The 24290-nt window shown below is 36.4% G+C and overlaps 1 long non-coding RNA gene across 1 annotated transcript in view; it reads left to right on the top strand.

Moving 5' to 3' along the window:
- Window positions 1-24290, top strand: part of 2610316D01Rik (RIKEN cDNA 2610316D01 gene) — a 97822-nt gene that overhangs the window by 39678 nt on the left and 33854 nt on the right. Inside the window, exons 5-6 of the long non-coding RNA NR_045172.1 lie at window positions 10725-10812; window positions 11421-11517. This is a non-coding gene — a long non-coding RNA (RIKEN cDNA 2610316D01 gene). The remainder of the gene's footprint in view (window positions 1-10724; window positions 10813-11420; window positions 11518-24290) is intronic.

Here is a 24290-nt window from a genome sequence, read left to right as displayed (position 1 = left end):
TAGAAAGTACAGATCTGAGAGAAAAAGAAAAACCATAACACTGAGTTGTACTAAAATATCCAGTCATATATGCACTGGCCACACATGTTTTACTTTGTGTTGCATTTTAACTCTTCCTCATAATGAATGGCTTGGGTCTTGGAACCCTGGCTAGATATTGACAGGATAGACATTCAGACACACGTTAAAGCCAGGCTCAGTTGCAGTTGGTTACATAGGCAAGACAGAACCTCAGTATATTTATATACAGTGCACAGGAGCAAGGGTTACTATTATAGGATATGTGAACTTGTTTCTCATTAGGATGTGGCTCAGTTGTTAGCACACGCCTTTAATCCCCCTGGCTGAAATACAGACATAGCCTTAGTATTCACCTTTCATCCCAAACAGTGAAGGAAAAGTTAGTTCGTAGAAGAAAACACCCATATTGGAAAGTGATCTCTAACTCAGTGGCAGAAAAATTACGAATCAGAGAAAAATTTGAACAAAAAAAGATTATACCCAACTCTCAGGAGAAGAGAGAAGAAAGGGAAACCACTTATGGGAGTTTTAGACTGTACAGGGCAAAGACTACAGAAGGAATACAGTAAAGTTTGTGGCGAGCAGGACAGTAGAGTTGAGAGGAAGAGGGGAACAGCAGAGGGAGAAGGACACTGTTTGACCTGGGAGAATTTAAAGAAAAGGATGGTAGAGAGAACAAATTGACACATGTAAAGACAGAATGAGCAAGAGAATAAGGAGCCAGAAGAGTATTAAGGAGTGCTTGAGTTAATTTGAGGCCAAGCACAGCAATTCCAAGGCTAAGAGAAAAGCTAGACTTGAATAAGTCAGCTTGGAGAGGAGTTTGAGCCAGAACAGCTGAGTTGAATAGGCCAGCCAGAGGCAAGAAAGGAGAATAAAGGGTGAACTTATTCAGCAATAAGTCAAAACATTCTAGGGCTAGGTTAGGTAAGATTGTATAGAGGCTAAAAGCTTCTAGAACTAGGCCTAGATTAGCAAACAGAGACAGTAAGCCTGGGAGATGACAGTTACTCATGACAATTAAAGATACTTCTACAGATTAGCTACTCTGGGTAGAAGGTGTCTGCAGGTAAGCAGTCTTAAACGGTAAAGATCCTGAAGGAGGACACTGTGCTTGCAGTCTTTTGTATCCACTAATCATTATTCATAAGCATACATATTGGCACTCTCAAGGAAAAGCTTTTCTATTTCTCTCTATTTCTCTTACCCTGGTAAGACTGCCACTCCCTTAGGACTGAGGCATTAGAGTCCTTGACATGGCCAAGCCTATGCCAACAATGCACATTCACTCAGACCTTCAGTACTCAGAGCTTTCTTTGCTCTCTACAGAACCCCATTCACAAGTCCAGATGCATACCTACGGGGATTCACTCCTTTCCTCAATTCTAAATAGCAAAACCTTAATGTAATGAGGTTCAAGTACCAAGAATAGTGATCATCATAGAGTATGTCTGACCTCTATAAATGTTTCATCTAGGAGGCTAAGAAGTATGGTTAAAGTATTTTAAGTAGCATTACACTTACTGTGTCTTAATTCTATTTTTTTTAAAAGAGTATGAGCTTTCCTGTTCTTTATGATTTGAGTTATAGAACTCAAGGACTGAAGACCATAGATAAAATATTGATGCCCTTCTCTAAGGATTTTAATATACTAAACAAGATTTTAATAAACTAGGAATGTTCACTGAATATCAATGCATGTTCTTTAGTAAGGCACTGAGAGGAATAATAACTCTACTTTAAACCTAGAATTGTTCATAAAAAGTTTCATTTCTTAGTGCTGAAAAAAAAAACCCATGCAATCCAAAGTCCAGTATATGCACACTAATGTATTTGAATCAACTGCAGCTTCTTTAGTATTAACTGCTACTGTATATATACAGTATGTCATAGGTACTAAGTTTGACTCAGTACCCTAGAACTAGTTATTTTTCTTTATATTTCTATATACAGAATTCAAAACACAGAGTTAATTATTGTATAGCTTGAAGGAAGAGAAGTTCCTACTTGTTCCAATATATAATATATGGATTGTATCATGGAATTCTCCTTATTCATTTTCTAGTCTCAGAAATTCAGAATTAACATTTCAGTTCAGGAAATAAGTTAAAATTTCCAAAAACAAATTCCATTTCTCTACTGTCTCTGAATTCATTATTTTGTATCTTTTTTAAGAACAGTTATTTTTCAGATTATAATTAGCACTATTTGTATTAGTACACGTGGTTAACTTGGGGATGTTTTAGCAATATTTTTTCTCTTGACTTGACGTAAATATGCTTTTCATTTTTAGGTGGCCATAGCCATGGTGAAGGGCTGTATCCCCTCTCCTTAGCATGAGTGCTTACATTCCAAGATTTGTTATGCTGTTGAATATTACTGAACGTTTGAGACTTCTCTACTTCTGTGCCTATGCTTAACTTGTGTCACTGGCCATGGATAACAAGCAAATTAGAATGTTGGCATCCTAGGTCCTTGACAGGGAAGCTTCTGTGTCAAGAATTTTCTACTCTATTAATATTGTCAAGTAGCTGTTTTCTGACATCCTTAAATACACAAATACATTTACTATGGTTTGAAGAAATACCACTCAACCCATCAGAGGGAAAACCAATCTGCTGGTTAACAGAGTTTTTCAGTACATAAATATTATATTCAGAAGATGTAGAGTAGTGTTCATTAAACTATCCACCTATTTTATAAAACTGGGGATTTTTTCCTAATCTATATTTAACTATCTTGATATATTTCAGTAGTGTGAAGATAGTGATGTGTTTTAAAAACCCTCAATTCCTCTTCAAGTTTGGCATACCTTTTTTAGTTATTGTTGTTGTTATTTCTATTTAAAAAAATTTGTAGTTTGTTGGCAATGCAAATGTCAAGAGTGATAACAACCACTGGCTTCCAACTTCAAGAAGAGAGCTACTGATAAAATTGGAATTAACCAGCATCAATCTTTTAAAATAATTTTTTTAATATTAGGTATTATAGTTAATATAATCATACAGCAGCAATGCTGTTATTTGAAAAGGAAATTTTCATTTGATGTCTCTCAATTTTCATGGATACTTTTGTAGAAATTTGAGGAAACATACCAGAAATTTTTCTGGTCATAATATTAACTATTTATTATTTCATACAAAACTCATTAAAGTAGTATGTTCAGTACATCAGTCTGTGCCTATAGATTAGCATATATTTTCTCATAATTGTGGCAAGCTAATTTGCATCAGTATGTAATCAGAGTCAGGGCTTGTTTCAATTTAGATTCTGAATTGGATAAAATTAGTAATTAAATTCAGATCCAACAGAGTTTGTAAGTTGCATTATTGTGCTTGGAAGGACCAATACATTAGGTTGTGTATTTGTGTATCAAACAGTTTGAAATAATTCTGAAATTTTAACAATATTCAAACTTGTAAAAACAAACAGGCAATACCCCAAGACTTAGTCTCTCTGCAATAATACTATTCTGTCTGTATCTTTCTAACTCTCCTAATTCTTCATTTATTAGGTTTGTTAGGAACAACTTGATTGTGGTTCATCACCTTGTTTTACTTCTATGGAGGACATCTATCAGCTACATTATTTTGATTAAATATGGGGATAGAGTTGTAAAGAGGAAAATGGTCATGATTAACTTTATAGAGACATTCAGATTACAAAAGCTTCATTTTGAGTTTTATTTACATTTGTAGTGACTACTAGTCCTCGGAGTCATTTACTTCCTTTCAGGGTAATTTGTAAGTAGCTCATTGACAAGTAGTGCTCTTGTTATTAAAATTCAAGCCCTTTGGGTGTGTGTGTGCACATGCACAGGCATGCACACACATTGGATGGACAAAAAACAAAAACAAAAACAAAAACAAAAAACAAAAACTCAGTTACTGGATAGGATCTATGGATTGTTCAACATGTCTGTAATGATTTAAAAGTTAAGTGGTTCCCTTGAGTTCTAAATTATATATTCAATCATACATGCAGTAGCATGTTCTAAGTTAGGATAAAGAAGAAATGCTGGTCATCACAATATTAAAAACAATGAAAAAGTAACTCAGACTATTGGTGGAGAGCCTTTACATTATTTAGTATAATAATTTCCATCTTAGCTAGAGAAGTAAGACAATGTGAAAGGGTTCAAGGGAGTGATAATTAGAAAGGAAGAAATCAAAGAAAGTATCTTCATTTGATACACACACACACACACACACACACACACACTCCAAGGTTGAAAAACCTTGTAATGATAACATACACTTTCAACAAAGTAGCAGGATTCAAGATTAACATAGGATGGTCTAACAGTTTCCTTAAGTCAGAGAAAGAGAATTTTTTAGAATAGCCTAAAAAAACCAACCAACCAACCAACCAACCCACCACTACCAACAACAAACTTGAAAGAACTCTAGCCAAGTCAGTGAAAGTCTTGTAAAACAAAAACTTTAAGACACTTAAGATAGAAATTGAAGGAAACATCAGAAGATGGACAAACGGCTCCATGCCCATGGCTCTATAAAATTCATACAAAAGATCAAAAGAAGAAAGGGACCTTCTTGACCTTAATTGGATTTATGTATTGCAGCCAGATATGAATAAACAAAAGCAGTAATCATAGCTGATATATTACTAAATGTGATTAAATATGATGTGTTATTGCTTTTCAATTATGCATTTTTATAATATATCTTATTGGCTGATGATTGCTTCACAGTCATGCCATGTTAGTAATTATAAACTTGTTCTCATTTTAGAACTAATTAAAGTACTCTGAATTAAGTTTGAATACCCATTGTCTTTTCACTGCAATAATGTTCTGAAAAATATTTATATTGCCCCTTAAAAATGTATTTCTCAATCAGATACTGACTAGTTAGCAATTCTTTAGACAGTACAGGAATGGCCCTAATCACATAATAATAATATTTCCACACTGAATTACTTTTAAAGATATGGCCAATACAAGAAAAATCAATGGTATGTTTGGAGTTACAGCTTTGTTTTTGTCTCATAATGCTTTGTCTGTTTGTTTCATTTTTAACCTTACCGTTCCTTTTGCTTATATATTGTGATGTCCATGTATGTGTTCTTATGGGATTTCTTTGCTCATGCCTGTGTCTCTGCTTGTTTTGTTTAGTTCTGATTTGTTCTTAGAGTTCTGGAGTGAATAAAAACAAGAAATCTAGCTAGCTGCTGGAATGACTGCTCTCCGCTTTTTGTGGTGTGGGTGACAAGACTAGATTCTTTTGAGTTGCTGCCACCTTGCCTACCCTGTAACCTGGAATCATGAGCTAAATAAACCTATCACTTCCCTACTGGCTTCTGGATGGTATTTTATCACAGCATCGGGAAATGAACTATGTAGGTTTGAGTATTCCTTATGACTCATGAGTCTTGTCCCCAAAGGTCAAGGTAGTACAAACTTCTGGTGGTAGGAGATAACTGAGGGTTCTTGGTCTTCTGTGACATGCTATGAAGTGAGATTTTGAGAGCAGATCCTTTCCTATTTGCTCATTCTATTTCCTACCTCATGAGCTGATAAGATTGTTGCAATGTACACGCAAGGATAGCCAGGGCTATACAGAGAAACCCTGTCTCAAAATAAATAAATAAATAAATAAATAAATAAATAAATAAATAAATAAAATTTAAAAAAATAGAGAAACCCTGTCTCAAAATAAATAAATAAATAAATAAATAAATTTAAAAAATCCAAAACCAACGCCCCCACCCCCCCAAAAAAAAACCAGAAAGAAGGAAAGAAAGAAAGAAAGAAAGAAAGAAAGAAAGAAAGAAAGAAAGAAAGAAAGGAAGAAAGAAAGGAAGAAAGGAAGAAAGAAAGAAAGAAAGAAAGAAAGAAAGAAAGAAAGAAAGAAAGAAAGAAAGAAAGAAAGAAAGACTGAAGGCCTGGAGAGGTCTGTGTAAACCTGTCTAGCATATTTTTTATTTGTTTGTTTGTTCTGTTTTGTTTTATTTTTGATGGAGGTAGGAGTGGTGGATTGCTGTCACTAAGGAGTGGTGGAGAAAGAATGAACAAATCAGAATCCTAAGTGCTCAGATATGATGTTTTAGAGGCAGTTAAGGTCCTTGCTAAACTAAATTTTACAAAGAAACACCACTGGAGAGGGTGACTGCGGACAGGCAAGATAGCTAGGCACTCAGGAAGCACCTAAACCTGGAGGATGAGATCTCAGAACACTCTGGTGGGAGTGTCTTCTGCCAGGAAGAGGAAATCCCAGAGCTTGAGAGAGAGGAGAATGAACACTTGGGCAAGAAAAGTAAGAATACCTGGCTTGCTAGAGTCAAAGAGCTATTAGCTGACTGTTAAAAACCCACCATGGCCTTTATCTCTGGCCTGTTAGACAAGATCCAGAACATATCAAAACTGAGCATAATCCAGAAGTAAGGGGCCTGACTCAGATGACCGTGCCTTCTCCAACAGGACAATCACCGTCCCCCAACCTTGTAGCAACAACAATCCTGGCAGACCTTGTAGCCATGTCTGGTGCCATGAACAGGGATCCCCGTGCTCAGGCCCAGCAGCCACTTCCCTTGACATTTTTGTGTTTGTTTGTTTGGATGGTTGGTTGCTTTGGTTTGGGTTGGTTTTTGTTTGGTTGTTTGGTTGTGTGTTTTTATGTTTTAGTAAACTTACGGAACTTAAAAAAATTGCTACATATCCAATATACTTTATATAATGAATGAAATATTAACTCTAGGAAACGGTCTGTAATTTCAACATATTTATTTCTTTTCAGGTATGCATTTTTTTCCTAATTAATTTCATTTTGGTTCTTTTCCATTAAGTTGGGAATGTTTGCCTTATATTGATGTCACAAATCCTAAAAAAAAAAAAAATAAAAAAAAAACTAGTCAAGAATAAGAGACCTCTCATCTGCAGGGATACGATCAAGCAATATGCCCACTTGATGTTATGTACCCATTAATAAGAAGCAGTGGCAGGAATAGCAGACATCGGGCTGCATGTCAGAATGACTGCGGTTCTCTCTTAAACAAAATCAGTCTATGACAGAGGCTTGCGAGAGGAGACATATCCTGCTGAGTTAGGAAGAGTCAATGCTGAGGAAATTAAGACTTTGACTTCTGGCAAGTGAAATTGGTAGTTTAGGAGATGTAATTGGTCCAACATAAAGATAAAAATACTTATTGTTAGGATAACATAAATAGATACTGACTATCACTATCAATCCAGAGTTAATTTTCCCTTAAGGGCATTGAAAAGCCATTCAGAATAAGAAGTCAAATTGCGAGCTGGCTTGAGAATACCATCAGGAAATTTGTAACATATAATTAAGTGGGGAAGCATCTTTAAGGCTGTCTGGTACAAATGAGAGTTCTTATCAGAAGCTAAACTCTAAGTTCAGTAATGAAGACCAAAACGAGGCATATAATGAAATATGATTGAGACACATCTATGACTTCTGTGATTGATGTAGTGTTTCTTGGATGAAGTTACTTCAGTTTTATGGTAAATGGGTTAATCAATAATTTTTACTAGGCAAACAGCAATATTAATTGCAATTGCACTGTTTTCAAGAACAGGTAACTAATTTTAGGTATTCTAGCTGCATAAGAACATAATGATAAACATATTACTTTAAACCTTTCTGAAAGATAGGCAGATGTTAAATATTTTGTACAAAAAAATAATTTGTAAAAAAAATTGTTCAAATGTTACTCTGTTAAAAACTACTTTATTTTCCAAAAAAATTACTATTACATAGATACTATTCTTTAAAATGTATTTATTGCTCTTGGGCTAGCTCTAGTCTATCCTTTAAAATGTATTCACAGGGCTAGCTCTGGCCTTAAGCGGTTTATTCACCTCCATTTACTGTTCAACACCCCAAGCCCTCTGCAGACTAAAGCTTCATGAAATATAAACACAGAGCAATTTAACAACTCTCTCAAGAGCACCAATACTACAACAGCTCCATTCATTGAACTTTTCCTCAGCTCCAGTTTCCAAGAAAAAGCATAGCAAGCACTGTTCAATTCCCACAACCACTCCATGAAGTCATTTCTATAGAAACCAAGACTCTGGGACAAAGGGTGAATTGTAAATTGTTAAAGGTCATGGACCTTCTATCAGACAAAGGATCAAAAGCAGTAGTAGTCCAGAGTCACTATCCACTTACAATCAAAATGAAGTTTCCCCCTCTGTTTCTACTTTTCCTTCTTTATTGAAAACCAGCCCTGAACTTAAGGAGTTTTAAACAGCAACATATCTATTTCCTCTCTGAGTCTGAATGTGTTTAGAGTATTAACTAGACGAAGCAGGTTTGAGCTTCTTCATGTGGTACCAATGGGGACCACGGTTGGGAAGCTTCTTCTTTTTTCTTTTTTTTTTTAATTTTTTATTAGTTATTTTCCTCATTTTCATTTCTAATGCTATCCCAAAAGTCCCCCATACCCACCCACCCCCACTCCCCTACCCACCCACTCCCCCTTTTTGGCCCTGGCATTCTCCTGTACTGGGGCATATAAAGTTGCTTAACTAGACAGAGACACCTAAAGTGGCTCTTTCAACATGGGTAGTAGTTATTGGCTAGCTTTTGTTGACTCGATTCATAGATGGCACTGCCAACACAAGCAATTGAGGCATCCTCCAGATAGCATCCCTGCTTGATTTTATTTTATTTTTTTATTTTTTATTTTTTTCCATTTTATTAGGTATTTAGCTCATTTACATTTCCAATGCTATACCAAAAGTCCCCCATACCCACCCACCCCCAATCCCCTACCCACCCACTCCCCCTTTTTGGCCCTGGCGTTCCCCTGTACTGGGGCATATAAAGTTTGCGTGTCCAATGGGCCTCTCTTTCCAGTGATGGCCGACTAGGCCATCTTTTGATACATATGCAGCTAGAGTCAAGAGCTCCGGGGTACTGGTTAGTTCATAATGTTGTTCCGCCTATAGGGTTGCAGATGTTCTTATATATGTCTAGTGGAAACATCCTTAACACAAGCCAGCAAGAAATGCAAATCTTTTACGACTCTTCTTTATTCATTCATTGTTAGTATCAAACTGTGTATTATATTGGTAAGAAAAGTTGTACACTGAGACTAGACTCAACAGAAAGGGAAATAGATCATGTATTTTGAGGACAAATGGCCCAAAATATTGTAGCCATTTTTAACTTACCGTTTCATTAATGTATTACGATACTACATAATTGTTGCTTTTAAGGAAAAATTGACTTGTTCCTTATATTTTAATGTCATGAAATCAAATTCCATCTAGATCTGCTCAGTGCTATTAAATTCTAGATTTGTATATACTTTAAAAATCACAAAAAGGAAGGTATGTAACACTATGTATTTAAATGGTAGCTCTAAAATTTATATTTAATGATATCCTGAGATACTAGATAAATGAAGATATTTAAAATCATTTTTTATAATGATAGTCTTTTTTTTTTCCTGAGACAGGGTTTCTCTGTATGTTAGACCCTGGCTAAACTCACTTTGTAGATCAGGCTGGCTTCAAACTCAGAAATCCGCCTGCCTCTGCCTCCCGAGTGCTGGGATTAAAGGTGTGTACCACCACGCCTGGGCATAGTCTTATTTTTTAAGTAATATTTTCTTATGTTAGGATATTATTGATGTTAAACAATTTCTTCCTATAGTTTTCTTTTTCATATTTTCAATCCTTTAAGAGTGGAATTTTCATTCAGCCTTTATTTTAAGACCAAGAAAATAGAAGTCTGTTGAGGTTTGGTCTGTTGATATGTTTTACGATGCTAGGTGCTAACTTTCAAGACCTGGTTGGCCCCGAGACAGGAGAGTCCTCAGGTAGACCCAAGCAACTTTATGTGACCTTGCCCCCCACAAGTTATTTCTGATTGGTAAACAAAGATGCTGGCAGCCAATATCTGGTCATAAGAGACATAGGTGGGGTGTAGGGTCCTAGATAAACCACAAAGGGAGAAAAGGGTGAAGAGAAGAGAAAGACACCATGGGTTAGGATTCAAGAAAACAGGGCCCTGCAGGCTATCCAATTGGAGTTAAGAACAGCCCAAAGGAAACATAATAAATAATTACTTGGAGTCATTGATAGGAAAGTAGATTCTAATAGCATACGCCCAGCTCTTGTGTTTTTAAGGCTTATTGTAAACAATAAATGTTATGTGTCTTTAGGATGGGAAAGAATGATCAAAGGTGGAATAGAAACCCTGGATTGGAATTAAAATTTGCTACAGAAGAAATCTGACTTATTATGTTAATGAGAAGAAAACCATACTTTTATGTTGACTATAAACTTGATTAATTGTATATTTCCAAAATGTCATATGTAATGGCTATAAATATGTATGAATAATTATTCAGTATATGTAAAAGTAATGGTAGTAGGTCTTTATTTATTTATACCATAATCATTATTATTTAATGATAGCCTTTTTAAAATACTGAAAATGTGTCTATATACAAAGAAAATTTTATGCCATAATCAAGTAGGAATAATTTCAGAAAATCAATACTACTTCATCACTCAAGATTTAAGAACGTTTAAGTACTTATGTTCATACAAGACAAAAATTATAGACAAATTCAACATATATTCACTACAGAATCTCTCAAGAAACTTGGGATAGAGGCTATATCCATACCTGGATCAGAAACATTAAAAACAAATCTTAGAGCATTCATCAAATTTAATAAATCCCTGTATTTTGTTCCTTAAGACCAGAAAGAAGAAAGTACCTCTTCCTTCCAAGCTTCTACCTAAGAGTATACTGGAAGGTTTACCTAGAGCAACAAGACAACGAAATGGTAAGATACAGATGGAAAAATAAATACAATTCCCTTTGTTCTCAAATGATTTGTATGTGGAATTCATATTATTCATCATTAGTAAATATCATTTGAAACTGTGATATAAGTTGTATGATAAAGAAATGTTAAGTTTCTCTACTGACTTTTGCTTCTTTTTGTCTCTATTTCATGATTGCTTTTGACCCCTTGTGGCTCAAAGCACCCTTTGAGGCTTCCTGGAGAGCTTCTTTTAAAATAGATTGTGTTTCATATACCTTGAATAGCATATCCCAGTAATATACAGACATGTGTTTTTGTTAAAAAAAAAAAAAAACATGGGAGAGGGGATTATTTCCTGATATTTTAATTAATCTCAGGTTTGGTTTGGTTTGTTTTCTTTAAGTGACACAGCGTACTTAGAGGATGCCGATTGGAAAGTGCATTTCTTCCATTTATACCACAGCTCTGATAAGAAATGTAGGCATTGTTATAAAGCATTCTCTTGTATTATGTCTAAGGACTTGCATCTCTACCTAGAATATCATCTTCTCTTTAGTATCAACTGTGAGAATTTGGGAATGAAAGTGTTCTTGGAAATCATTTCAGCAAATATTTATGTCTCACAGGATTGTCCTTCTCACGCTAGTCCACACACAATCCTCATCATTTTGATAAGATAGCATGAAGTCTCTTATCGCTTGTGGATCCAGCACTTTGGTTCAGGTGAGTAGCTTTTACCTATGGTTCTATACGTGGAGCTAGCCACAATTCTCAGTGCGTTTTAGCTTCCACTCAATTCTCTTTCTATTGTGGGTATATTGTAGTTGTATATGAATACTATATTGTATAAAATCATCGTTGTTTTCTCTATATAGAATTTAACAATGAAGGTTTGAGGGTCAAAAAGAGAGTTGTTTTAAATAAAAGTTGTCTGTTTTCTCAGTTTGGAGCACCCCCTTCTCTGGTGGTTTTTGAGATCAGAGCAGGGTAAAAAATTTCCACGATTTCAGATATCAATATTGGATCCAGAGGCTTATCGGTATGAGTTTTTCCAGTCCTACAATATTTTAGGTGTGATTTAACCTAGAAGGAGAATTGACCCATGTGTCTTTTTCCCTATATTTGCATATTCAGCAAAATATAGATAAAATATTTAGGAAAAAGTTTGTATTTGTACTAAACATACAAGACTTTCTTCTATGTCACTATTTCTTATCTAATACAGTGTCTAAGCTACTTTATGATTACACTGTATTTCTAGTCATTTGGGAGTAACATATAACATCTAGGGAGAAATTCTATGTACTTTGTATGGGTTTCTGTGAAATCATATGAAATGGCCTTTTAACTTCAACAGATGGTGAATTCCAAGTTAGAACTTCAGAACAACCTTCATCACTGGGAAAAAAAATCCTAAAGTACTAACTGTAAATATTTAGAACCTACACAATGTGACCAAGTCATGGAGAATGACCAGGCTATTGTTCTAATACAGCACCTGATAATATAGGCATGTGTACATATAGCGTTTATTCTTCTAAGATACACTGCCATCAGCACATATAGTAAGCATCTTCTGCTCAAACACTGCCAAGTGTGCTGAATCCCCTTGCAGATATTTTCAATTATAAAGTGATTGGCAATGTGGATATCAAATAAAGACCCCATGGCAGAGAGGCTGATTTAGAAGGGATGCTCTATTTAAGCATTTTGACTAAAGACTTCAATCTAATATGATCACATTTAGGTTACATTTTCAAAGAGATTCATACATTATATGGAAGCCTGGACTTGATTCTTTCAAATGGCCACAGAATCTCTTGGAAGCAGTGGTGCTCTTAGTTAATTTTACTGAAATTCTCTAGTAGTTATATCTGGCTGTTTGAATGGGCTGTAACCTCCAACGTCACAGTTGATTGTGTGAATCCGGTTTCTGTCCCCCAAAGCTATGTGACACAAAATTATATTAATTGTTTAAATTCAGCTATTACTCTAGAAAGTTTGGAGATGCCTTACAATAGTTAAAACTACGGATAACAAATTGACTAGATATCTTATCCTCAGCCTTAGAAGCCGAAAAATCCAGACAAGGAAAATGACAGTGGCTTATTCCTCTGAGTCCACACATTCCCCATATATATCATGTGAAAATGGAGGTAAATTTTTTAAAAAACTAAAATTTGTCTTCACTGTTTCTTTACTGACCTTGGCTTCCAAGAGACCAAAACAAAGAGAAGCAACAGATAAGTTAATGACTGTTGAATTCTGTCTTTGTTTTGCCATGCTTGATTCATTGTTTTTGGTATAAATATACATTCACATATATTTCTAACTTTCAGAGCAAAAACAAAGCATAGACAATGTCAAAAATTCTGTTAACCAGGGTATTTACAATATTACATTTCCAATGCTATCCCAGAAGTCTCCCATACCCTCCCCCCACCACGCCCCTACCCACCCACTCCCACTTTTTGGCCCTGGCATTCTGTACTGGGGCATATAAAGTTTGCAAGTCCAATGGGCCTCTCTTTCCAGTGATGGCTGACTAGGCCATCTTTTGATACATATGCAGCTAGAGTCAAGAGCTCCGGGGTACTGGTTAGTTTATAATGTTGTTCCACCTATAGGGTTGAAGATCCCTTTAGCTCCTTGGGTAGTTTCTCTAGCTCCTCTATTGGGGCCCCTGTGATCCATCTCTTTAAAGTTACTGCACAAAAACCTTCATCCTGTATGATGTCCATCACGATTTACAAGGGAAAATAACTTCTTAATTGCTTTTTATTTTGCCTGTGTCAAACTTTCTTCCAACTGACCACCAAATATATTTTGTGCTCCTTCAAGGATGTCTCTGAACACATTCCAATTTTTGTATCATCAATGCCAACATACATAACTTATCTTGACCATTGCAGTAACTTAATAACTAGGCATCTCAAATCCATACATAATTTCCAAACAATTTATGGGGTCCAACTCAAGTGATCTTTGAGAAGTGCAAACTGATCTTTTCATTCCTCTTGAATCAAAATGATTCAAAGACTTTGCATCATAAAACTCCAGATCATTAAGATGGCCTAAGGAGTCCTAAATCATTTGGCCTGAGATCATTGTCTCCTTTGTTTTCCTCTTTAATAATTCTAAACTGTCCCTCTAAATTATCCCTGTAGTTCCTAGAACAAGAAAACTATTGTCTTCATTACAGATATTCTGTCTGTTGCTGCCATTTTTTCTGCACCTTAAATGATACTCAGGTTTCAGATTGTGTCTCACATGGCCCCTTCTCAGGGTCTTTTCCAGTTTTAAATGATTTGAGAACTTCCTATGATGCTGCACGCTTTCCAGTCAAAGTACCTAGAATATATCAAGTGCTGAAATTCTATACTTAATCATGAATTCCCCGGACAAGCCTTGGGCTGGGGATGCTCAGCTGGTGAAGTGTTTGCTGCATAACCATGAGGACCAGAGTTCCATCCTCAGAACTTAAGCAAAAAAAAAAAAAAAAAAAAAAAAAAAAAAAAAAAAAAAAAAAAAGCAAAGCTACATATATTGTATTTTTTGTACTACAATACAATATTTATTATATTGTAGTTTATAACTGTAATTCCAGTGATGAAAAAGTATAGCCAGTAGATCTGGCTCTCACTGTTCAGTTAGCATTGCTCTTGGAAATCTCTAAGCGTGTTTCATACAAAAGAAATGTAGACAGCAATTGAAAAATAAAATATGTACTGATTTACATGTGTACTTTGCATTACCAAATCCTATTGACTACATAGCCTTGAAAATTTATCTTTTATGTATGGAGAGTTCAAATTTACCAAGTGTTGTAAATTATTTTATTTAATTTTTATTAGGTATTTATTTCATTTACATTTCAAATGCTATCCCAAAAGTCCCCCACCTGCTCTCCCACCCACCCACTCCCACTTCTTGGTCCTGGTGTTCCCCTGTACAGAGGCAGATAAAGTTTGCATGACCAATGGGCCTCTCTTTCCACTGATGGTCGCCTAGGCCATCTTCGGATACATATGCAGCTAGAGACACGAGCTCGGGGGGGGGGGGGGCGGGGGGGCTGGGTAGTTCATATTGTTGTTCTACCCATAGGGTTGTAGATCCCTTTAGCTCCTTGGTTACTTTCACAGGGCCTCCATTGGGAGGCTGATTATAGGATGGATCCCCGGATATGGCATTCTCTAGATGGTTCGTCCTTTTGTTTCAGCTCCAAACTGTGTCTCTGTAACTCCTTCCATGGGTGTTTTGTTCCCAATTCTAAGAAGGGGCAAAGTGTCCACATTTTAGTCTTCGTTCTTCTTGAGTTTTATGCGTTTAGCAAATTGTATCTTATATCTTGGGTATTCTAGGTTTCTGGGCTAATATCCACTTATCAGTGAGTACATATTGTGTGAGTTCCTTTGTGAATGTGTTACCTCACTCAGGATGATGCCCTCCAGGTCCATCCATTTGCCTAGGAATTTCATAAATTCATTCTTTTTAATAGCTGAGTAGTACTCCATTGTGTAAATGAACCACATTTTCTGTATCCATTCCTCTGTTGAGAGGCTTCTGGGTTCTTTCCAGCTTCTGGCTATTATAAATAAGGCTGCTATGAACATAGTGGAGCATGTGTCCTTCTTACCAGTTGGAACATCTTCTGGATATATGCCCAGGAGAGGTATTGCGGGATCCTCCTGTAGTACTCTGTTCAATTTTCTGAGGAACCACCAGACTGATTTTCAGAGTGATTGTATAAGCTTGCAATCCCACCAAAAATGCAGGAGTGTTCCTCTTTCTCCACATCCTCGCCAGCATCTGCTGTCACCTGAATTTTTGATCTTAGCCATTCTGACTGGTGTGGGGTGGAATCTCAGGGTTGTTTTGATTTACATTTCCCTGATGATTAAGGATGTTGAACATTTTTTCAGGTGCTTCTCAGCCATTCAGTATTCCTCAGGTGAGAATTCTTTGTTTAGCTCTTAGCCCCATTTTTAATGGGTTTATTTGATTTTCTAGAGTCCACCTTCTTGTGTTCTTTATATATATTGGATATTAGTCCCCTATCTGATTTAGGATTGGTAAAGATTCTTTCCCAATCTGTTGGTGGCCTTTTTGTCTTATTGATGGTATCTTTTGCCTTACAGAAGCTTTGCAGTTTCATGAGGTCCCATTTATCGATTCTCAATCTTACAGCACAAGCCATTGCTGTTCTATTCAGGAATTTTTCCCCTGTACCCATATCTTGGAGGCTTTTCCCTACTTTCTCCTCTATAAGTTTCAGTGTCTCTGGTTTTATGTGGAGTTCCTTAATCAACTTAGATTTGACCTTAGTACAAGGAGATAGGAATGGATCGATTCGCATTCTTCTACATGATAAATGCCAGTGTGCCAGCACCATTTGTTGAAAATGCTGTCTGTTTTCCACTGGATAGTTTTTGCTCCCTTGTCAAAGATTAAGTGACCATAGGTGTGTGGGTTCATTTCTGGATCTTCAATTCTATTCCGTTGGTCTACTTGTCTGTCTCTATACCAGTACCATGCAGCTTTTTATCACAATTGGTCTGTAGTACAGCTTTAGGTCAAGCAAGGTGATTCCACCAGAGGTTCTTTTATCCTTGAGAAGAGTTTTTGCTATCCTAGGTTTTTTGTTATTCCAGATGAATTTGCAGATGATTAGATTGCCCTTTCTAATTCGTTAAAGAATTGAATTGGAATTTTGATGGGGATTATATTGAATCTGTAGATTGCTTTTGGCATGATAGCCATTTTTACTATATTGATCCTGCCAATCCATGAGCATGGGAGATCTTTCCTTCTTCTGATTTGTTCTTTAATTTCTTTCTTCAGAGACTTGAAATTCTTATCATACAGATCTTTCACTTCCTTAGTTAGAGTCACACCAAAGAATTTTATATTATTTGTGACTATTGAAATGGGTGTTATTTCCCTAATTTCTTTCTCAGCCTGTTTACCCTTTGTGTACAGAAAGGCCATTGACTTGTTTGAGTTAATTTTATATCCAGCTGCTTCATTGAGGCTGTTTATCAGGCTTAGGAGTTCCCTGGTGGAATTTTTAGGCTCCCTTATATATACTATCATATCATCTGCAAAAAGTGATATTTTCACTATTTCCTTTCCAATTTGTATCTCCTTGATCTCCTTTTGTTGTCAAATTGCTCTGGCTAGGACTTCAAGTACAATGTTGAATATGTAGGGAGAAAATGGGTAGCCTTGTCTAGCCCCTGATTTTAGTGGGATTGCTTCCAGCTTCCCACCATCTACTTTGATGTTGGTTACTGGTTTGCTGTAGATTGCATTTATCATGTTTAAGTATGGGACTTGAATTCCTGATCTTTCCAAGACTTTTATAATGAATGGGTGTTGGATTTCGTCAAATGCTTTCTCCGCATCTAACGAGATGATCATGTGGTTTTTGTTTTTGAGTTTGTTTATATACTGGATTACGTTGATGGATTTCCTTATATCGAACCATCCCTGCATCCCTGGGATGAAATCTACTTGGTCAGGATGGATGAATTTTTTGATGTGTTCTTGGATTCGGTTAGCGAGAACTTTTTTCAGGGTTTTTGCATCGATATTCATAAGGGAAATTGGTCTGAAGTTCTCTATCTTTTGTGGGTCTTTTTGTGGTTTAGGTATCAGAGTAATTGTGGCTTCATAGATGAGTTGGGTAGAGTACCTTCTGCTTCTATTTTGTGGAATAGTTTGTGAAGAACTGGGATTTGATCTTCTTTGAAAGATCTAATCCCAGTCTGATAGAACTCTGTACTAAACCGATCTGGTCCTGGGCTTTTATTGGTTGGGAGACTATTAATGACTGCTTCTATTTCTTTAGGGGATATGGGACTGTTTAGATCATTAACCTGATCTTGATTTAACATTGGTACCTGGTATCTGTCTAGAAACTTGTCCATTTCATCCAGGTTCTCCAGTTTGGTTGAGTATAGCCTTTTGTAGAAGGATCTGATTGTGTTTTGGATTTCTTCAGGATCTGTTGTTATGTCTCCCTTTTCATTTCTGATTTTGTTAATTAGGATGCTGTCCCTGTGCCCTCCAGTAAGTCTGGCTAAGGTTTTATCTATCTTGTTGATTTTCTCAAAGAACCAGCTCCTCGTTTGGTTGATTCTTTGAATAGTTCTTGTTTCCATTTGGTTGATTTCACCCCTGAGTTTGATTATTTCCAGCTGTCTACTGCTCTTGGGTGAATTTTCTTCCTTTTGTTCTAGAGCTTTTAGGTGTGTTGTCAAGCTGCTAGTGTGTCCTCTCTCTAGTTTCTCTTTGGATGCACTCAGAGCCATGTGTATTCCTCTTAGAAATGCTTTCATTCTGTCCCATAAGTTTGGGTATGTTGTGGCTTCATTTTCATTCAACTCTAAAAAGTCCTTAATTTCTTTCTTTATTCCTTCCTTGACCAAGGTATCATTGAGAAGAGTGTTGTTCAGTTTCCATGTGAATGTTGGCTTTCTATTATTTATTTTGTTATTGAAGATCAGCCTTAATCCATGGTGGTCTGATAGGATGCATGGGACAATTTCAATATTTTTGTATCTGTTGAGGCTTGTTTTGTGACCAATTATGTCGTCAATTTTGGAGAAGGTACCATGAGGTGCTGAGAAGAAGGTATATCCTTTTGTTTTAGGATAAAATGTTCTGTAGATATCTGTCAGATCCATTTGTTTCATAACTTCTGTTAGTTTTACTGTGTCCCTGTTTAGTTTCTGTTTCCATGATCTGTCCATTGGTGAAAGTGGTGTTTTGAAGTCTCCCACTATTACTGTGTGAGGTGCAATGTGTGCTTTGAGCTTTACTAAAGTTTCTTTAATGAATGTGGCTGCCCTTGTATTTGGAGCATAGATATTCAGAATTGAGAGTTCCTCTTGGAAGATTTTACCTTTGATGATTATGAAGTTCCCCTCCTTTCCTTTTTTGATAACTTTGGGTTGGAAGTCGATTTTATTAGATATTAGAATGGCTACTCCAGCTTGTTTCTTCCTACCATTTGCTTGGAAAATTGTTTTCCAGCCTTTCATTCTGAGGTAGTGTCTGTCTTTTTCCCTGAGATGGGTTTCTGTAAGCAGCAAAATGTTGGGTCCTGTTTGTGTAGCCAGTCTGTTAATCTATGTCTTTTTATTGGGGAGTTCAGTCCATTGATATTAAGAGATATTAAAGAAAAGTAATTGTTGCTTCCTATTATTTTTGTTGTTAACAGTGTTGTAAATTATTATTACTGTACTAAGCTCTAGCAGCCTAGAACTTGGTGGTCCTACCACCAAGCATCCGTTCTTCAACATCTTTCCACTGTCCTCAATACCCTTACTTGCCTCCAGGGGTCACTATTGAACCGGTATGGGCTCATTTTAAATCTTTACCTCAAAATGAGAACATGCCATATTTTTCTTTCTGTTTCTAGTTCTTTTAACCCAGTAAAATATTCTCCAGTACCATTGAGGTTCCTGACATTGACAGGATTTAATACATTTTCTTGCTGAATGTTCCAAGGTTTTCTTCTTTATTTGTTGAAAATTTTATTTTGTTTACATGTGATTATGAACTGGTTTCTCAACAAATGTAAACATCTCATCTAGAGATTCTGAACAATCCCACTTGTAGGACTCATGAGGATTCTTGATCAGGTATTCTCAGCCAGGCTTTCATGGTACAAGGCTCAGCATTAAATGAGTTTTGTACCTGGGTTTGGCATGAAGATCTGATCTTTGAGTCCAGACAGTGGACCTAGAGCCTGATCAATGTGCACTGATCTTATTTGGGGAAAAGCTTGGGCCTGGGTCTCTAGGAGCACACCTGGACCTGGAATTTACAGAGTTAGCAGTAGTTTAGAAAAGTAGAATAGCTTGGTGATGTGCTCCATGGAAGCAGGCTGAGAGTGAAGTTGTTTCTCTTAATTCTCTTGCTCCAATGGGACTGGAACAATCAACTCTGCACTATATCATGTAGGGGTGGGTATGAAAAGAAAGGGAAGCCAACGTTTTTAGCCCCTTCAATATATAGCCTCCAGATACAATAAATTCCGATCTGAATTCCACAGCACTTGGTGGATGCATTCCTTTTCTTTTTCCTTTGTTTTTTGTTTGTTTGTTTTTTGTTTTGTTTGGTTTTTTTTAGATATTTACTTTATTTACATTTCAAATGTTGTCCCCTTTTCTGGTTACCCCTCCGAAAATACCCTCCCCCCCACCTTCCCCCTGCTCACCAACCCACCCACACCCACTTCCTCAGAAAATTGTACATAGCACCCAGAAAACCCTCTCCTGGGCATATACCCAGAAGATTCTCCAACATGTAATAAGGGCACATGCTCCACTATGTTCATTGCAGCCTTATTTATAATAGCCAGAAGCTGGAAAAAAACAAACAAACAAAAACAAAACAAAAAAACAAAACAAAACCAGATGTCCTTCAACAGAGGAATGGATTCACAAAGTAGTACTCAGCTATTTAAAACAATGAATTCATGAAATTCTTAGGCAAATGAATAGAACTATAAAATATTATCTTCAGTGAGGTAACCCAACCACAAAAGAACATACATGGTATGCACTCACTGATAAGTGGATGTTAGCCAAGAAGGGGATAATATTTGAAATGTAAATAAAGAAAATATCTAAAAAATAAAAAAGAAGTTGCTACTTCTACAGTGATTCCATAGCCACCTCATTTGACAAACACATAACTATCACCAACATTCAACCTTCTAGGTACTCAGATTTGTCTTAGAGTTAAGAAAGCATTTTCTTCAGCCATGTCTCTACAATCCAAAGTCTTGGCTCCCTATGTCCCACCTCCAAGATCTCTTTGCCAATGTAACCATTCCTGGAAGGTCAATAGTGACTGCCAAGATCCTTAAATATTCCTGACATGGTCGATTCCTTTCTTGTCCAACTATTTGTGGGTTTCCTTCTCAATATCTCTCTCTCTCTCTCTCTCTCTCTCTCTCTCTCTCTCTCTCTCTCTAAACTATCCCTCTTTCCTATTTTCTTAACTCAGCATCTCCTTTTTGAGATCTCTTTTCTATGCATCACTTATTTATGAAATTTTTTGCTATCATAAAACTCCAAGAAAATGGCTAACTAAACAAAGAAATAGTTTATTTAGGCTGAACTTGAAAGAGACATGGAGAAAAAAAAGGGGGGAGGGGAGAGAGAGAGAGAGAGAGAGAGAGAGAGAGAGAGAGAGAGAAGAGGAGAGAGAGAGGAGAGAGAGAGGAGAGAGAGAGAAGAGAGAGGAGAGAGGAGAGAGAGGAGAGAGGAGAGAGAGGAGAGAGGAGAGAGGAGAGAGAGGAGAGAGAGGAGAGAGAGGAGAGAGAGAGACCATGACAGGAAGGCTATGACAGCAGGTGAGCAAAGCAGGCAACTGGGGCAAAAAGCTTCACATCTTCACCCACAAGTCAAGGAAGCCAACTGGAGTTGATGTACAATACTACATATTCTCAAAGGCTTCCTGAAGTGTTTGTTGCTCCACCTTTTAAAGTTGCTCTGATCTTCCCAAATTGTTACTCCAAACCAGAACCAAGTATTCAAATATATGAACCTTTGAGGGTCAATCAAACCACCAAATTTATTACTGTTCCCATGCTCTGCTGGAACTCAGTATTTCTTCCAATTAAATACTTAAGGCTTATCAGCTTAATTCACTTTTTCACACTTGGAACAGACTATCATCATTTTTTTTACAAACCTTTGCTCCAAAGAACCCATGGTTTATGTCTCAGTATACAAGTAAAATATCACATTGCTCACAATACAGAAGTTGCCAACTGCAAACCATAGAGAAGAGTTAATATAATTCTCTAGTCAACCAAATAAGTTGACTATAACCCTCTGCTATACAGAAAAAAAGTTGAACTCATAAAATTGAAGGTGTTTGTGATTCTAGTTTCCATACTATAAAACCTCAACTCAGATCTTAATGTGATCACAACTGCACCTTTTCTTACCCTGTATTTAAGACCTAGAAACGCCTTATATAAACAAAAAAAAAAAAACCCTAAAACTTACATAGAAATGATATTTTATCATTTTTTCTATCTAAATTCTCTAATTCTAAATCCTTCTCTAAACACAAGCATTTCTGAAACTTACTTTACAAATTACACAGTCAATGAGCCTAACCCAAAATCTCTCTCAATACATTATTGTAGTTAACTTTCTTCATTTCTATATGATATAGTTTTATATATTTGTTTATTTATATATATTTTATTAGATACTTTATTTACATTCCAAATGTTATCCCCTTTCCATTCCCTGCCCCTTCCCCCTGCTTACCTACGTACCCATTCCCACTTTCTGGTCCTGGCATTCCTTATACTGACTGGGGTATAGAGACTTCACAGGACCAAGTGCCTTTCCTCCCAATGTTGACTGACAAGGTCATCCTCTGCTACATATGCAGCTGGAGCCATGAGTCCCACCATGTGTACTCTTTGATTAGTGGTTTAGTCCCTGGGATCTCTGGGGGTAGAGTTAGTTCATATTGTTGTTCCTTCTATTGGGTTGCAAACCCCTTCAGATCCTTGGGTCCTTTCTCTAGCTCCCTCATTGGGGACCCTGTGTTCAGTCCAATGGTAGAGTGTGGACATCCACCTCTGTATTTGTCAGGCACTGTAAAACCTCTCAGGAGACAGCTATATCAGGCTCTTTCTAATAGAGGTGAAATTTATGTACTGGTGTTAATTTTGCACCATGGGAAGGTACCATGTACTAGCATTTCTAGCTTACTGAAGCAGCAATAATGATACATGTCTTATTACATTTTTGTTCTACGATAAGACACCAGAACTGAATCAAAGTAAAACAAAACAAAACAAAACAAAACAGTTTATTGTATCTTACAGTTCAGAAGGTAAATCCATGACAATCATAATGAAGTTCATAGCAACAGGCAGACAGACCTGGAGCCAGAGCAATTAGACAATAAAAGTGGATGAATTTTTATATATGGACAGTGGTCATAATGAGAATGTCCTCCACAGACTCCTGTGTTTTAATTCTTGGTCCGCAGTTGGTGGAATTGATTGGGAAGGATAGGTTGTATGGCATTATTAGAGGAAGTGTATTACTGGGGGTGGGTGTTGGGGTTTCAAAAGTCCATAACAAGCTTAATTAATTATTTCTACTTCTTGTTTATGCATCAAATTGTGACTTCTCAGTATCCCCTTTCCTAGTTTCCAATCTGAAAATCCCCTATCCTCTTTCCCCTTGCCCTGCTCTCCAACCCACCCACTCCTGCTCCGTGGCCCTGCCATTCTCCTACACTGGGGCATAGAACCTTCTCAAGGCCAAGGGCCTCTCCTCCTATTGATGACTGACTAGGCCATCCTCTGCTACATATGCAGCTAGAGACAAGAATCCCACCATGTGTTTTCTTTGATTGGTGGTTTAGTCCCAGGGAGCTCTGGGGATACTGGTTAGTTCATATTGTTTTTCCTCCTATAGGGCTGAAAACCCCTTCAGCTCCTTGGGTCCTTTCTCTAGCTCCTTCATTGGGGACCCTCTAAGTCGTGATAGAAAACTAAAGACCTTCAAAGTCATCTGAGAAAGCCTATTACCATATTCTCAAGTTAGCAACACAAAAAATATGACACCAAGGCTAGTTGAATTTAATATATTAAAATTTAACTTAATATCTTCCTTCCATACTAAATTGCAGTTCATGAAGATTTGCCAAAAGGAATATATATATATATATATATATATATATATAACAGAATGCATGCTGTTTTATTAATTAGTGTACAAAGAATTGTTAGGTTTGATGATTATGTTCAATTAAGTATAATGAATATAATTAATGTAGCTGCTGTTTTAGGTTCTTGAGTTAATAGTGCCATTAACTGAAGCTGTTTTTGTTGTGGTGGTGATTATTGCTATAGTAGAATATTAAAGTTAAAATTAGAGAGAAGTTAAAAGTTTGACCAGTACCTTTTTTTCTTCATTAAATCTGTGCATATGTACATGTGTATATACATGTATCCATATGTACATTTTATCCTTTAAATTACACACTGTAATGTAAGCATAAATTTCCTAGTCATAGTGTTAGTTGCTATAAACCACTTATTTCTTTTAAGTCTATTTAGAAAGAGAAGTTTTAAATCTAAACGGGGTTATTAAATTTTAATCAGAAGACAAGTGTCCCTGCCTTTTCATCACCTGAAATAGAAACGATTCATTTTCCTCAGAAGAAAAGTGTTAAACAGCATTTTCACATGCCAACTGTTTTAAATCCAGTAATTTTTCTCTATTAAATGCTTTGACATTGCACTTTTATGTAGCATGATTTCACTGTTGGCAATGATTGTTATAATGTACAGGATAAATTTAATTGTCACTGTCATGTTTTATATCTACTTATTCTACAGGCAGTATTAATGAATATTTAAATAATGAAAGGAGAAAATTATTCTTATAGCTTTAAGCAGTAGTGTAGAAAGTGCAGGTCTTCAATATGTTATTTACAGT

The sequence above is a fragment of the Mus musculus genome, chromosome 3 (genome assembly GCF_000001635.26).
Source record: "Mus musculus strain C57BL/6J chromosome 3, GRCm38.p6 C57BL/6J".
NCBI lineage: Eukaryota > Metazoa > Chordata > Mammalia > Rodentia > Muridae > Mus > Mus musculus.
The sequence above is the reverse complement of the archived record's forward strand: the minus strand, read 5'-3'. Positions and strand labels throughout refer to the sequence as shown.